Here is a 16,734-nt window from a genome sequence, read left to right as displayed (position 1 = left end):
CAATAATTATTCATATATCACCCATTTTTGCTTTTCTTTCAACAGTTATCAGTTAATTAACAATGAAAAAAAAGAAAACGTTGAACTAACATAATTGCAAGAAAAGTAAAAATAATGTACCTGATCAAGCAATTTTTCTTTAAGTTCATTTTTGAATGTAGATCTTGGACCTTCATGATAATAAGTAGTTTCAGCATCATACATAGATTAATGTGAAAACAATAAATCTTAGGATATTGCAACTAAAGTGGGAGAAAAGTATGAAGCCTTCTTTTTCCAATACATAGAACAATCAAAACCATTGCTACTACTAGCAGTCTAATATGAACAAAGAATTCAATGTTATGATGTCATGAAAAGTCAATTATACTCACTCTGACAAACAAGTATCAATTTGTGAACTGAGCCTGTTCAAATATTCAGTAGGGCTACGTTTCATATCCTCTTCCAGTTGATGCAATTCCTGATTTGAAAGAAACTTCCCTAGCATTAGTAATTAGGAATGCACAAATAATATTGCTAGATAGCTTATAATCATTCACCTTAAATATCTCAAACTAGCAATTAGAATTAATTAGGTTCATATATAGATCAAGGATATAGGCAATAATTAACTTCATTATGATGAAATTTTAAACAGTAGTAGCAGTTATATATATCTTTATGTTGGTAGATTGAATAAAATCAATCAATTAATTCAGTCAAATATGAGTTCCCTTTTTTTCAAGTGCTCTTAATACCTCCTTTGCAGCTTTATACTTCTCCCGGGCAATTTCTTCACATCGGACAGTAGCAAGCATAACCTACAAGTTGATCAAGCGATAAAGCTTCAACAGAGATTAGTCCTTGAGAAGAGTTGGACCAACAGCAAGCAAACTCCTCCAACCTGAATCAACAAAAGAAATTACCAAATTGTGAGAAGAGTTGGACCAATAGCTCACATAGCAGTTAAAAAACAATTCAAATAAAGCAAGCAGAGGAGTTCAATTATCTTCAATTTAAACGTGTTGTAATGACTCTTTAATTTCTGGGAAGAGAGTCCCTATATTGAATTAGCACTTATGAAACTTGGATCAATTATCTTCAATTTAAACATGTTGTAATGACCCTACTATCATTTCTGTTGTGCGGGTATGGGTTAATCCATTCAGCCTTCTGATCCGCAAGGTACTTGAGCCTGTTCTCAAGGTATTGCTGCACCCAAAAAGATATGGAATATTTTAGAAAATCAAATCACTATTGAAAAGCATTGTAATGCTGCAATGAAATTTACAATGGGGTCCATATCTTCATCATCAGCAGATGCAGGCTTGTTAGCTTGAGCATCCCCTTTTTCTTGTTACATTCTTTGGAGCATGAAACCTCAGCAATAAATTTACTTGACACATTATACATGCAACAAATTTCAAGTGTAAAACACCAACTTCAATGCTCAAAGTTAAACCAGATCTCATTTTGCAAGAACTAAATGAATATAAGGTTCACTTGATAAAATAATGACTTAAATTAGATGCATAATGCTGCCGGTTTTTCATCTTGACATGGCATCCCTGATGTGGGCAGAAATTGGCGAGTTAAGAATGATTATGAAATATGCGTTGCAAGTATAGTTCTCAACCAACCAGAAATCCGCTTATCAATTTAGAAAGGGTGTCACAGAAATTAAAATTAAAATACTGGGAGTATGAATCCCAGGTCGTCTCCCAACGAATTGCAGAAAAGTGTGCTATTTTATTAATCAGATGTTTTCCAAAAAGGTTTGAGTTGAATGGCAGAAAATTAAATTAGAGAATTTATATAAATTTAAATAAAAGCCTTGACTGGGAGTTGATTAGATGGAAGCCCTATTCTTGTTGGAGTACTCTCAAGATTAATTGACAATTGGGGGTTATTATGTTTAGTTGCCCCTTACTAAGTAAGGGAAAGTCAAACGAGTTGGAGTGTTGTATCTATCCACAAGTTCCAATCCGCTCTTGGGAGGATTGGTGTTAATGACTAGAGAGTAATCCAACAATAAACCCAATTACAATCTTTCTTTTGAGCATCCCAACTCAAGGGTTCCTTTCAGTCAACTCCCCATCAAGTTAGGGAACTACTCGCTCATTGTAAATATAAAATTCATAACATAAGAAAGGGAATTAAAGAAAGACATGATAAATAATGATCTTTAATTAAAAATAAAAGTAATCCTTGTATTAATAAATACTAAAATAATTCAATAGTAAAATTAAGTAAATTAAGGAACATGGAAGAGTAAGAGACAAGTAAAGAGAACGAACTAGAATGTCGAAGTCTTGATGTGGCAATAACTCTTCTCAATATCCCAATGCAAAAATAATGAAAAATAATAAATCCTAAAAACTATGAATGTGTAGAGAGGAAGCCTAGAGGAGAGGAAAACTAGATCTAAAAACTAAAACTATGCGGAATGAATGTTGTTGTTGGTTTCTACATGTTCTCTGGCTCTAGTCTGCTTTTCTGGGCCAAAAACTGGGTCAAAATAAGGCCCGAAATCGCCCCCAGCGATTCTGCAGATTATGCAGATCGCGCATGTCACGCGGACGCGTCATTCAGGCGGAGGCATCATTCGGCGTTTCACTTTGCCACGCGGTCGCGTCATCCATGCGGCCGCGTCACTGCGATTTCCTCTCTTTCGCGCGGTCGCGTGAGCCATGCGGCCGCATCACTTCTCACTGGTCATCTCCTCAATTCCTTGTGTTCGTTCCATTTTTGCAAGCTTCCTCTCCAATCTCCAACTCCTTCGTGCCCTATAAAGCCTGAAACATTTAACACACAGATCACGGCATCGAATGGAATAAAAAAGAAATAAAATACATAATTAAAAGTCTCTAGGAAGCAAGTTTTCAATCATGCAATAACTTTAGGAAGGAATTATAAATGCATGCTTATTTAATGAATAAGTGGGTAAAGATCATGATAAAATCACACAATTAAACACAATATAAACCATAAAATAGTGGTTTATCAACCTCCCCATACTTAAACATTAGCATGTCCTCATGCTTAGTTGAAGGAGATAAAATAAATGAGTAAGAACATGTAAAACCCATGCAATGCAATGCAGTGCAATATGCAACTATATGATTCTTGTCCACTTGATCTAAAGTAAATAAGCTCTTCAAAACAATTACAAATCAAATTTCACTAATCCAATTCTTATAAAGCAAGAGCATATAAACATGCAAGAAGATAGCTCATGAAAGCAGAGAACATAATATTTCAAGCATTGAACCCTCACTGACATGTATGTACACTCTAGTCTCTCTAGTGTATAGGGTCATCACTCTATTCTTCTCTAATCATGCTCTCTAGTTTTTGTTCTTCTCCTAACCAATCAATAACATTTAATACACCAATGCAAACATCATGAGGTCTTTTCAAGGTTGTAATGGGGCCAAGGTAAGGGTAAGGATATATATGGCTAAGTAAGCTTATAAATTGAATCTTTAATTAACCCAAGCTTTAACATAACCTATATATATTCTATATAACTTTAGAATGCATACCTAGCTACCCAGAAATTCCTTTCACATTCCATACTCATATTTCAACCTTTTATTTTAATTCTATCATACATGCATTGATCTTTGAATGTTTGACTTAGCATTGGGGTAATTTTGTCCCCTTATTTTTTTTCATAAACATAGAAACATAAAAATAACATAGCTTATCAATGCACATAGATTTTTAATTCTTACAGTTTCACATGAGTAGGTATCCGAATTCCCATTATATTATCATGATTCATTCCCTTATTATCCTTTGTTCCCACAATTTCCCATACTTAAATAACACACACAATTCTATTTTAAACTAACCAAAGATTCAATTTGGGATATATAATTGTTTTTCCGCTTAAGGCTAGTAATGTGGTAAAATATAGAACAAATGGGATTTAAAGGCTCAAAGTGGCTAACAAAGGTAATTGAAAGGGTAGGCTTAATTTGGATAAGTAAGCTAAGCAAATAATGGCCTCAATCATATGCAAACATATAAATATAATAAACATTAGACATATAGGATGAAACAAAATATAGATTACAATCATAGAGAAATAAACACACAAGAATAAAATAATTATGGTTAAATAATGTAACCATTCATAAAGGCTCAAATCTCACAGGTTGTGTGTTCTTTAGCTCAAAAATCATGTTCCAAATACAACTTCAAGCAAATTTAACATAAAAGTTTTAATTAAAATTAGTGAAATTTTGTTCCAAGGATAGGGTCTTAGAAGAAACCTATTGTCTTTTCAATCAAGCAGAACATGCATGCAACTAATCTATTACTATGCAATTTATCCTATTCTACAAAAGAAAAATCTAACTAAATATCCTAATTTATTGGTGTTAGGGAAGAGAAATTACCTCCGGAAGTCAGGTACTGACCGACCTCTCCACACTTAAGGCTTTGCACCATCCTCGGTGCCATCTGTCAGGAACAAAGGTGGGCTGGTAGCAGTATCTCCACAGTCGGAACCATCATGGCTCCTTGTGCTGGTAAAGGAAGTGGAGTCCAGGGTGTCTGAGTCCTTGAATTTTCCCATGATCAGCTCCTTAAGGTATGTGAATCGGTGCTTGTGACAGCGCTCTCTCATCTTAGCTTTCTGTTCATGCCGATCCAACTTTTCAAGTATCTGATGGAGCAGTTGGGCTGTTGTAGGTGCTTGTGGTGTTGAAGAAGGAATATCTTCAACTGGTTCAGTAGGCTGGCTGATAGTGGCTGCTGGAAGTCTAAGGTACTTTCCGTTGGGGACATACTGATCATCCCGTGGAAGCATGGCTTTGGTGTCCCCAGCTCTGTAGGAGACTTCGGCGGCTGAGACAAGATCTGAGATCAGGGCGGGGAAAGGTAAGTTGCCCGTAGTTTGTACGTGTTCCATGGCATTTCGGATATGTCTTGCTAGATTCAGAGGTTGGTCTGTAAGGATGCACCATAGTAGAACGGCCATGTCCGCAGTGAAGGAGGACTCGTGAGTGCTCGGAAAGACGTAATGGGACATAATCTGTGCCCATACGCGAGCATCCAAGATAAGTGATGAAGCCGAAAGTCCCTTAGGGCGGGTACGATGGTATCCGTAGATCCATCTGCTGCCAGGTAGTGCAATAACTCTGAGAACGGCATCCCAGTCAAATTGGTACATCTGGCGTTTGAGTGCAGCTTCTTGAAAGGCGTCCAAACCTTCTGGAATAGGGGAAAGACCTAGAGCTCTTTAAATGGCTTCTTCAGTAATGGGGACTTGCTTCTGACGGACATAGACAGACTGCAGGGTTGGCAGGTGGAAGTTGGAGTAGAACTCGACTACCCAAGAAAGATTGACCTGCCTTGGCTGTCTCTGTAGAAAACCCCATTATCTTTGGGCAATTTGCGGTTCAACAAAGGTAGCAATATTGGGCGGAAGGAGAAGAAGGTATTTGTTGTTGTAACTCCTTTCAGCCAGGATGGGGAACATCTGCTCATAGTAGCAATTAGGGAATCGCGCAGTGTCCTTTGTTGGGAAGGCTTTTTCTTTATCATCAACCTTTATGATCCTCTTAATCTTCTTTGTTGAGGGCTTTACCGCAATTGAAGAAGGTTCTGCCACTAATGCTCTTTTTGTACCTCTTCTTGCTGGTTGTTTGGGGGTAGCTTTCTCCTTTCCTTTCTTGGTGGCCATCCTGAAAAAGGGGAGAGAAAGCAAATTAAATTTAAAGGGGTAAAGCAAGGAAAAGGGTGATGTGAGTGATAATCAATGCACAATAAAGAAGAATGACGTTAACACATGGTCTGGACTACATGTGAAAAGTTCATTAATGGAAATATAGCATGTGCACGTAGGACAAATTAATGCAAGGGGTTTATTGGCATGCAGGCAAAGGCATGAGTAGCATATATCAAGCATTCAATGTCCAATTTAAATATGTTATTACTCGTAACTAACTATCACGTTTGTATGGACAATTAAATTTAATGAATAAAATAGTAAAGGGAATTTGTGAAAAGCAAGCATTGAATATTAGAGTAGAAAAATGTAGAGAAGTTCATAATGCCATATGGGTTTTTTCACAAACACATAGCATGCATGTAGAAGAAGTTCGTGAAAATAAGGATTTGAACATGCAAGTAATCCCTTAAAAAGCAATATATAATTGTCAAACAAATTTACAACAATCCACAAGCATATAATAATAAATAATAACTCACATAAATTTATAACACCAAGTAAAAAGGAAAAAGAAAGGAAAAGAAAAGATGAATAATGAAGGTAAAAAGAAAAGAAAAGAAGATGGCATATAAAAATAAGAAGAATAATAGAGAAGTAAGGAGGGAAGGAGAAAAAAAAGAAAAACCTTGTTAATGGGGGTGAGAGAGAGTAAAAAGTGAGAAAGAAGGAAGAAGGGAGGAAGGGAGGGAGAAGAAATAAGGAGGGAAAAGAGAAAATAGGATTTGGGAAGAAAAAGATATGATAATTGGCAAATTAGGAAAATTGTGCGGCGCAAGCAACGCGGTCGCGTGGGGTACGCGATCGCGCGACTTGCGCTTAAACTGAATGACGCGGTCACGTCGGTCACGCGGTCGCGTGACCCGTTTTATGCCATTGGCGCGAGGGCAGCCTCGCACTCGCACAACTCTCTGTTCAAAATCATATTAGTACCAAATTTTGGGTGACGCGATCGCGTGGGGCATGCGATCGCGTGAGTGGGCTTTAGAAGGATATGACGCGGTCGCGTCGGTCACGCGGCCGCGTGGGAAGGATTATGCGTTCAGCATCAATCCAGCACCACTCTCGCACAACTTTCGGTCGTGCACCACTTTGACGTCGAAATCCCGGTCACGTGGCCGCGTGGGGCATGCGGTCGCGTGGGAGGCCATTATTCCCATATGACACGGTCGCGTCAGTGACGCAGTCGCGTGGGGTGATTTGTGCCATTGGCACGCCTCTAGCCCTGCTCCTGCGTAACTCTCTGTTCATATTATTATTGTCTCCCATCTCCTTGGGACTCGGACGCGTCAATGAGGCGGTCGCGTCGCGTGATTAAAAAAAAATTTTTTTAATTAAAAATAAAATCATGGAAATGCAGATGCACGAAATGTACTAATGAAGAGAAGAGTTATTGAATAAGAAAATTAAAAATAAGGAAAAGAACGATCATACCATGGTGGGTTGTCTCCCACCTAGCACTTTGCTTTAACGTCCGCAAGTTGGACGCTCCACTAGCTCAGTCTTCGGCTATGTGGGGATCTTCCAAGAGGAAGATCTCAAGCTCCTTGTTTTTCTTCAGCTTCTTGCCATGGTACAGCTTCAAACGATGTCCATTAACTTTGATAAGTTCAGAGCTTGAAGGATGGCTTAGGTGATAAACTCTGTAGGGTTCGGCCTTCTCTACTCTGTATGGACCTTCCCATCTTGATCTCAACTTGCCTGGCATGAGCCTTAGTCGAGATTTATAAAGGAGGACTAAGTCCCCAGGTTGGAACTCTTTCCTCTTGATGTGCTCATCTTGTACAGCCTTCATCTTCTCCTTGTATAGTCTTGAGTTCTCATAAGCTTCTAGGCGAAGGCTCTCCAGTTCCTGCAGTTGCAACTTCCTTTCAGCTCCGGCTTTTCCAATTCCCATGTTGCATTCCTTTACTGCCCAGAAGGCTTTGTGCTCTATTTCAACAGGGAGATGACAAGCTTTTCCATAAACTAAGTGGAAAGAACTCATCCCAATGGGTGTTTTGTATGTTGTTCAGTATGTCCAGAGTGTATCTTGTAGCCTGGTGCTCCAGTCTCTTCTATGAGGTTTGACTATCTTCTGCAAGATACGCTTTATCTCTCTATTTGACACCTCGGCTTGCCCATTAGTCTGAGGATGGTAGGCTGTTGCAACTTTATAAATTATCCCATGTTTCTTCATTAGTCCTGTTAGTCTCCTGTTACAAAAATGGGTGCCTTGATCGCTCACGATTGCTCGTGGCGATCCAAAGCGACAGATAATATGGTTTCTCACAAAGGAAACAACAGTGTTAGCATCATCATTGCGGGTAGGAATTGCTTCCACCCATTTGGAAACGTAATCTACAACTAACAATATATAGAAATAACCATTAAAATTTGGAAATGGACCCATGAAGTCAATGCCCCAAACATAAAAAATTTCACAGAAAAGCATAATTTGTTGAGGCATCTCATCCCTCCTGGATATATTACCAAATTTCTGGCATGGAAAACAAGATCTACAAAATTCAGCAGCGTCCTTAAAAAGAGTAGGCCACCAGAATCCACAGTCTAAGATTTTTCTAGCAGTTCTTTGAGGGCCAAAATGTCCTCCACTCTCAGATGAGTGACAGGCCTCTAAGATGGACTGGAATTCTGATTGAGGCACACACCGTCTAATTATCTGGTCGGCGCCACATCTCCATAAATATGGGTCATCCCACATATAATATTTAGACTCGCTTTTCAGCTTGTCTCTTTGATGCTTAGAAAAGTTTGGAGGAAAAGTGCGGCAAACTAGATAATTAGCTACAGGTGCATACCAAGGGACTATCTCAGATACTGCTTGCAGGTTATCAAATGGGAAATTATCAGCTATAGGAGTGGAGTCATCTGTAATATGTTCAAGGCGACTCAAGTGGTCTGCCACTAAATTTTGGTTACCACTCCTGTCCTTAATTTCTAAATCAAATTCTTGTAATAGCAGTATCCAACGTATAAGCCTTGGTTTGGACTCCTTTTTAGATAATAAATACTTTAGAGCTGCGTGGTCTGAATACACTACTACTTTAGTGCCAAGTAAATAGGCTCGGAATTTATCTAGAGCAAAAATAATAGCAAGAAGCTCTTTCTCAGTAGTAGTGTAATTCGACTGAGCGGCATCCAAAGTTTTAGACGCGTAAGCAATAAAAAAAGGATCCTTACCTTCACGCTGAGCCAGTGCTACTCCTATAGCATGGTCGGAAGCATCACACATTATTTCAAATGGTTGGCTCCAGTCTGGTCCTCTCACAATTGGAGCTTGAGTCAGTGCGGTCTTCAGCTTATCAAACGCTTGTTTGCAATTTTCACTGAACTCGAACTCAATATCTTTCTGCAGTAGCCTGGATAAGGGAAGTGCTACCTTACTGAAGTCCTTAATGAACCTCCTGTAAAAACCTGCATGTCCAAGGAAAGAACGGACCTCCCTCACAGAAGAGGGGTAAGGTAAACTAGAAATAACATCCACCTTTGCTGGATCTACAGAAATGCCAATGTTAGACACAACATGTCCTAGTACAATCCCTTGTTTAACCATAAAATGACATTTTTCAAAATTTAATACCAGATTTGTACTGACACATCTATCTAATACTCTAGATAATCCATCTAAGAAAAGACTAAAGGAATCGCCGTATATACTAAAATCATCCATCAAAACTTCCATACAGTCCTCAATAAGATCAGAGAAAAGACTCATCATGCACCTTTGGAAAGTAGCTGGTGCATTGCACAAGCCAAAGGGCATTCGCTTGTAAGCATAAGTCCCAAAAGGACATGTAAAAGTGGTCTTTTCCTGATCCTCAGGAGCTATATGAATCTGGAAATAACCTGTGTAACCATCTAGAAAACAATAATGCGATTTACCTGACAGGCGATCCAGCATTTGATCAATGAATGGAAGAGGATAGTGATCCTTACGGGTTGCTTGGTTGAGGCGTCTGTAGTCAATGCAGACCCTCCAGGCGTTCTGAACTCTGGTTGTCAGGAGCTCTCCATGCTCATTCTTCACTGCAGTGACTCCAGACTTCTTTGGCACCACTTGTACTGGGCTTACCCATTCATTGTCTGAGATGGGATAGATGATATCTGTCTCTAGTAGTCTGGTCACTTCCTTTTTGACAACCTCTAGGATAGTGGGGTTCAGTCGTCTCTGGGGTTGACGGACAGGTCTTGCTCCCTCTTCTAAAAATATCCTATGCTCACAGATTTGAGGGTTGATGCCTACTATGTCTGTCAAACTCCAACCAATTGCCTTCTTGTGCCTCCTCAGCACACCAAGTAGCTGCTCTTCCTGTTAAGAAGTGAGTTCCCTTGCAATGATAACCAGAAACTTCTGTCCGTCTTCAAGGTAAGCATATTTGAGGTATGGAGGAAGGGATTTTAATTCTAACTTCTGATCATGTTCAGGCTCTGGGTTGTCTGGAGCTGGTAACAGTGGTAAGGCACTGTCATGGTCCTCTGAGAATGTTCCCACACTTGGACCTTGTCCTGTGTGCTTCTCTTAAAATTCCTCCTGGTGAACTTCAGCCACGGTTTCATCTATAATGTCACACTTGAGGATAGAGTGATCCTCCGGAGGATGCTTCATAACTCCATTCAGGTTGAAGATCACTATTCGGCCATCTATTTCAAAAGAGTACGTTCCTGAAAAAGCATCTAATTTAAACTTTGAGGTCTTCAAGAATGGCCTTCCGAGTAGGATTGATGATGGCTTGTCTGAGTCATTTTGGGACATTTCCAGGATATAAAAATCAGTGGGGAACGTGAGTCCCTTAATGCCCACTAAGACATCTTCAGCAACTCTAACCACTATAATAATGCTTTTATCTGCTAACACAAAATGAGTTGCCGACCTTTTTAAGGGAGGGAGCCTCAAAATATCATATATAGACAAAGGCATTATACTTACACATGCTCCTAAATCACACATGCAATCAGAAATTATCACACCACCAATAGTACAATTAACTATACAAGGACCTGGGTCACTACACTTTTCAGGTAAACCTCCCATTAAAGCAGATATGGAACTTCCTAAAGGAATAGTTTCTAATTCATTAATTTTGTCTTTATGTATACATAAATCTTTTAGAAACTTTGCATACTTAGGTACCTGTTGAATAACATCAAATAGAGGAACAGTTACCTCGACCTTTTTGAATATCTCTACCATTTTTGGATCAGGTTCTAGCTGCTTCCTGGGCTTCCTTGCAAGTTGTGGAAATGGAATAGGAGTGGTGTCTTCTGTAGTGTCTGCGCCTTTTAGTGCTTCCTCTCGTGGTTGCACTTCTTCTTCTTCAGCTATGTCCTGTATGTCTTCTTCCTCTTCAACATCTTCTATTTCCACTACCTCTTCAGCTGAGGCGTGTTCTGATTGGTTTTGCTCCTCTTGATTCCTCTCCTGCAGTGTGGTTCCGGACCTCAGGGTGATGGCATTGATGCCACCCTTTGGATTGGGTAATAGTTGAGAGGGGATTCCACTGGAGCTCGAAGGTTGATTATTGGAGTTGTTCATTGATCCAATATGGGAGACAAGAGCCTGCAAAGTAGCGGTCAGACCATTTAGAGTGGCATTAATGTTATTTTCCATGGTCTGCTATCTCCGATCAATAGATTGCAGTAAGTCATCATTAGCAGATGAAGAAGGATAGGTAATTGGAGAGGTCTGCTGTAGGATATTCTGTGGTCCTTGGGATTGCCTTAGGTGAGGTGCTCTGTAAGGCTGATTCTGATTCTGCTGCCTGTTGTTGTTGTTATTCCACTTCTGATTCCCCTAGTTATCTCTGCCTCCTCTGTTGTTGTTGTTGTTGTCCCTCCAATTCTGGTTAGAATTGTCCTGTCATCCATGGCTGTAGTTGCCACCTTGATTGTACCCTTGGTTGGGGCGGTCATAGAAGTTATGAGTGGCTGCCACAGTGTTGTCTTCCTGCTGGAGCTGCGGACATTCATCAGTATAGTGGCTATAATTAGTACAGATTCTGCAAACTCTTTGTGGGACTAACTGTTGGTTTTGCTGTGCTGGAGAGGGTTGAGCTTGTTGAACTTGTTGTTGATTCAATTGCATTTGCTTCAGCAAGTTGGTCATTTCACAGATACTCTGAGTTAAAGCAGTAGTCTCTCTGCTAGAGGATACTTCTGCAACGGCTTTTGAACGGCCTTATTTCTGCCTGTGATTCCTAGTAGATTCAGCTAAGTCACTGATTAATTGCCATGCCTCATCAGTGGTCTTGTACTTTTTCATAGACCCATTGCTAGCACTTTCCAATGTGGTCTTATCTTGGGACCTCATGCCCTGTGTGACGTAGCCGAGCAACACTATCTTGTCAATCATATAGTGGGGACATGCTTCTAGAAGGTTGTTGAAGTGCTCCCAGTATTCATAGAGAGTCTCGGATTCGTCCTGAACACATGCCTCATGCCCTTTGTGACATAACCGAGTAACACTATCTTGTCAATCATATGGTGGGGGCAAGCTTCCAGAAGATTATTGAAGCGCTCCCAGTACTCATAGAGAGTTTCAAAATCATCCTGAACAATCATGGAAATATCTTTCCTCAGTTTATCAGTAACTTCAGCTGGAAAGAACTTTTCCAAAAATTCTCTTCTGAGTGTATCCCAGTTGGATACAGTTGCTGCTGGTTGAGTGTAGTACCACTTTCTTGCCTTTCCCTCAAGAGAAAACAGGAAGGCTTTTAGCAAAATTGAAGTTTTATCTGCACCATCACGCCTGACAGTAGAATAGGCTGCCTAAAAATCTCTCAGGTGCTTGATAGGCTCTTGAGCAGGTAAGCCATGAAACTTGGGCATCAAATTGAGCAATGCGGTCTTTATTTCAAAATCTGTAGCTACCGCTGGGTGATTGGTGTACGAAATTGTGATCATCAACAATGACGCCAATAGAATTGGAGCTCTTAAACGTGAATCACACTTTGTCACAATTCCGCACAACTAACCAGCAAGTGCACTGGGTCGTCCAAGTAATAAACCTTACGTGAGTAAGGGTCGATCCCACGGAGATTGTCGACTTGAAGCAAGCTATGGTCATCTTGTAAATCTCAGTCAGGCGGATTCAAATGGTTATGGAGTTTAAGGTGATGAAAATAAACATAAAATAAAGATAGAGATACTTATGTAATTCATTGGTGGATTTCAGATAAGCGTATGAAGATGCTTTGTTCCCCTTGAACCTCTGCTTTCCTATTGCCTTCTTCCATTCATTCATACTCCTTTCCATGGCAAGCTTTATGTTGAGCATCACCGTTGTCAATGGCTACATCCCGTACTCTCAGTGAAAATGGTCCTGATGCTCTGTCACAACATTGGCTAATCAGCTGTCGGTTCTCAATCATGTCGAAATAGGATCCATTGATCCTTTTGCGTATGTCACACGCCCCACAATCGCGAGTTTGAAGCTCGTCACAGTCATCCCTTCCCAGATCCTACTCGAAATACCACAGACAAGGTTTAGACTTTCTGGATCTCAGGAATGGCCGCCAATAATTGTAGCCTACACCACGAAGGTTCCAATCTTAGATTAGAAACCCAAGAGATACGCATTCAAGCCATTGCTAGTAGAACAGAGGTGGTTGTCAGGCACATGTTCATAGGTGAGAATGATGATGAGTGTCACGGATCATCAAATTCATCAAGTTGAAGAACGAATGAATATCTTGGAGAAGAAATAGACTTAAGTTGAATAGAAAAACAATAGTACTTGTATTAATTCATGAAGAACAGCAGAGCTCCACACCTTAATCTATGGTGTGTAGAAACTCCACCGTTAAAAATACATAAGAACAAAGTCTAGGTATGGCCAAATGGCCAGCCTCCCAAAGAGGGTTCAATCATCAAAACATGATTCCAAGATGAAAATACAATAGCAAAAGGTCCTATTTATAGAAAACTAGTAGCCTAGGGTTTATAGAAATCAGTAATTAATGCAAGAATCTTCTTCCGGGCCCACTTGGTGTGTGCTTGGGCTGAGCATTGAAGCTTTCATGTGTAGAGACTTTTCTTGGAGTTAAACACCGGCTTTTGTGCCAGTTTGGGCGTTTAACTCCAGCTTTTGTGCCATTTTTGGAGTTAAATGCCAGAATTCTTGAGCTGACTTGGAACGCCTGTTTGGGCCATCAAATCTCAGGCAAAGTATGAACTATTATATATTACTGGAAAGCCCAGGATGTCTACTTTCCAACGCAATTAAGAGCGCACCAATTGGGCTTCTATAGCTCCAGAAAATCCACTTTGAGTGCACGGAGGTCAAAATCCAACAGCATCTGCAGTCCTTTTTCAGCCTCTGAATCAGATTTTTGCTCAGGCCCCTCAATTTCAGCCAGAAAATATCTGAAATTACAGAAAAATACACAAACTCATAGTAAAAGTCCAAAAATATCATTTTTAAATAAAAACTAATAAAAACATAATAAAAACTAATTAAAATATACTGAAAACATACTAAAAATAATGCCAAAAAGCGTATAAATTATCCGCTCATCAGTGATGCGCTTGAAATGGTTGTATTGTAAAATCAGGGGCTCCAGCCTCCTGGATAGTAACTCTCCTAGCTGCTGCCATGTTACCTGTACATAAAACAACCAAATCAGTAGAACGGGGGCTGATTTCTTTCTCAAGTGACGTTTCAGATCCGCCCTCAGAGAGGACTAACCGACGCCGAGCTTGACTTATTCGTGAAATAGTTCTTTCAATCTCAGGATCGAATACTAACAAGCTTGGGTCAGGAAGCAAACGTGTCATCTAACGAAAGAAACAAGCAGCTCATAGTAGCAAAATAAAATAAAATGCAAATAAATAAAATCCAATTAATAACTTTAGCACTCTATTGCAACTCCCCGGCAATGGCGCCAAAAATTGATGTGGGTAGAAATTGGTGAGTTAAGAATGATTATGAAATATGCGTTGAAAGTATAGTTCTCAACCAACCAGAAATCCGCTTATCAATTTAGAAAGGATGTCACAGAAATTAAAATTAAAATACTGGGAGTATGAATCCTAGGTCGTCTCCTAATGAGTTGCAGAAAAGTGTGCTATTTTATTAATCAGATGTTTTCCAAAAAGGTTTGAGTTGAATGGTAGAAAATTAAATTAGAGAATTTATATAAATTTAAATAAAAGCCTTGACTGGGAGTTGATTAGATGGAAGCCCTATTCTTGTTGGAGTACTCTCAAGATTAATTGACAATTGGGGGTTATTATGTTTAGCTGCCCCTTACTAAGTAAGAGAAAGTCAAATGAGTTGGAGTGCTGTATCTATCCACAAGTTCCAATCCGCTCTTAGGAGGATTGGTGTTAATGACTAGAGAGTAATCCAACAATAAACCCAATTATAATCTTTCTCTTGAGCATCCCAACTCAAGGGTTCCTTTCAGTCAACTCCCCATCAAGTTAGGGAACTACTCGCTCATTGTAAATGTAAAATTCATAACATAAGAAAGGGAATTAAAGAAAGACATGATAAATAATGATCAAAAGATTAATTAAAAATAAAAGTAATCCTTGTATTAATAAATGCTAAAATAATTCAATAGTAAAATTAAGTAAATTAAGGAACATGGAAGAGTAAGAGACAAGTAAAGAGAACGAACTAGAATGTCGAAGTCTTGATGAGGCAATAACTCTTCTCAATATCCCAATGCAAAAACAATGAAAAATAATAAATCCTAAAAACTATGAATGTGTAGAGAGAAAACCTAGAGGAGAGGAAAACTAGATCTAAAAACTAAAACTATGCGGAATGAATGTTGTTGTTGGTTTCTTCATGTTCTCTGGCTCTAGTCTGCTTTTCTGGGCCGAAAACTGGGTCAAAATAAGGCCCGAAATCGCCCCCAGCGATTCTGCAGATTATGCAGATCGCGCATGTCACGCGGACGCGTCATTCAGGCGGACGCGTCACTCGTGCTATTCCATGCCGCGCGGTTGCGTCATCCATGCAGCCGCGTCACTGCGATTTCCTCTCTTTCGCGCGGTCGCGTGAGCCATGCGGCCGCGTCACTTCTCGTTGGTCATGCGTTTTGCTTTACCACGCGGTCGCGTCATCCAGGCGGCCATGTCACTCGTGCTATTCCATACCGCGCGGTCGAGTCATCTATGCGGCCGCGTCACTGCGATTTTCTCTCTTTTGCGCGGTCGCGTGAGCCATGCAGCCGCGTCACTTCTCGCTGGTCATCTCCTCAATTCCTTGTGTTCCTTCCAATTTTTGCAAGCTTCCTCTCCAATCTCCAACTCTTTCGTGCCCTATAAAGCCTGAAACACTTAACACATAGATCACGGCATCGAATGGAATAAGAGAGAAATAAAATACATAATTAAAAGTCTCTAGGAAGCAAGTTTTCAATCATGCAATAACTTTAGGAAGGAATTATAAATGCATGCTTATTTAATGAATAAGTGGGTAAAGATCATGATAAAACCACACAATTAAACACAATATAAACCATAAAATAGTGGTTTATTAACCCCCCCTCTTCCTTTCTCTTTTTCCTAGAAAATAAGATTATTGACCGTTTATGATAAACTTATATATCTTGTATTTCCTAATAAAATATTGGCTATCAAATATGTGGAAGCAAGTAAAATTCTGACATGAAATGAGCACCTACTGCAGTTTTTAAAGTGATTCGTAAGTTGGTGTTCTTGTACCCAGCAGTGAATCTACCTCAGCTTGAGCCTTCCTCATTTTGTCCGAGTTCTGTAGTGAGTTCAATAATCAGTAAGATGGTATTGGCCAAAGAGAAGAATCTGAAGAGAAGCTATGATAACCAAAGATCCAGAATTGTCTTTCACTAATAAGCAATTATATCAACTTTGAGATTAACATACTTGAGATAAAAGGAAAGTTGCCCAAGTAAGAACTGCAGCTGTTGTCTCATGACCAACAATAAGCATTGTCATTAAATCATCCCTCAACTGTCAAAGTGGAGAGAGAAGTAAGAAGTAATCAAAGCATATTGTTAACCATGTAACTTTATCCTCAA

The 16,734-nt window shown here is 39.6% G+C and overlaps 1 long non-coding RNA gene across 2 annotated transcripts in view; it reads right to left on the bottom strand.

The window, feature by feature from the left end:
* LOC107648331 overlaps nt 274-16,734 on the bottom strand; it is an 18,762-nt gene continuing 2,301 nt past the window's right edge. Inside the window, exons 1-3 of one of the 2 annotated variants that reach the window (XR_001621875.2) lie at nt 16,360-16,439; nt 741-886; nt 274-463 (exon numbers count right to left, since the gene is read on the bottom strand). This is a non-coding gene — a long non-coding RNA (uncharacterized LOC107648331). Of the gene's footprint in view, nt 464-740; nt 887-16,359; nt 16,440-16,734 lie in introns of those variants that run through there. The other variant, XR_001621874.2, reaches the window with a different exon arrangement.

This window comes from Arachis ipaensis, chromosome B06 (genome assembly GCF_000816755.2).
Source record: "Arachis ipaensis cultivar K30076 chromosome B06, Araip1.1, whole genome shotgun sequence".
Taxonomy (NCBI): domain Eukaryota; kingdom Viridiplantae; phylum Streptophyta; class Magnoliopsida; order Fabales; family Fabaceae; genus Arachis; species Arachis ipaensis.
This window is presented reverse-complemented; position numbering and strand designations above follow the sequence as displayed.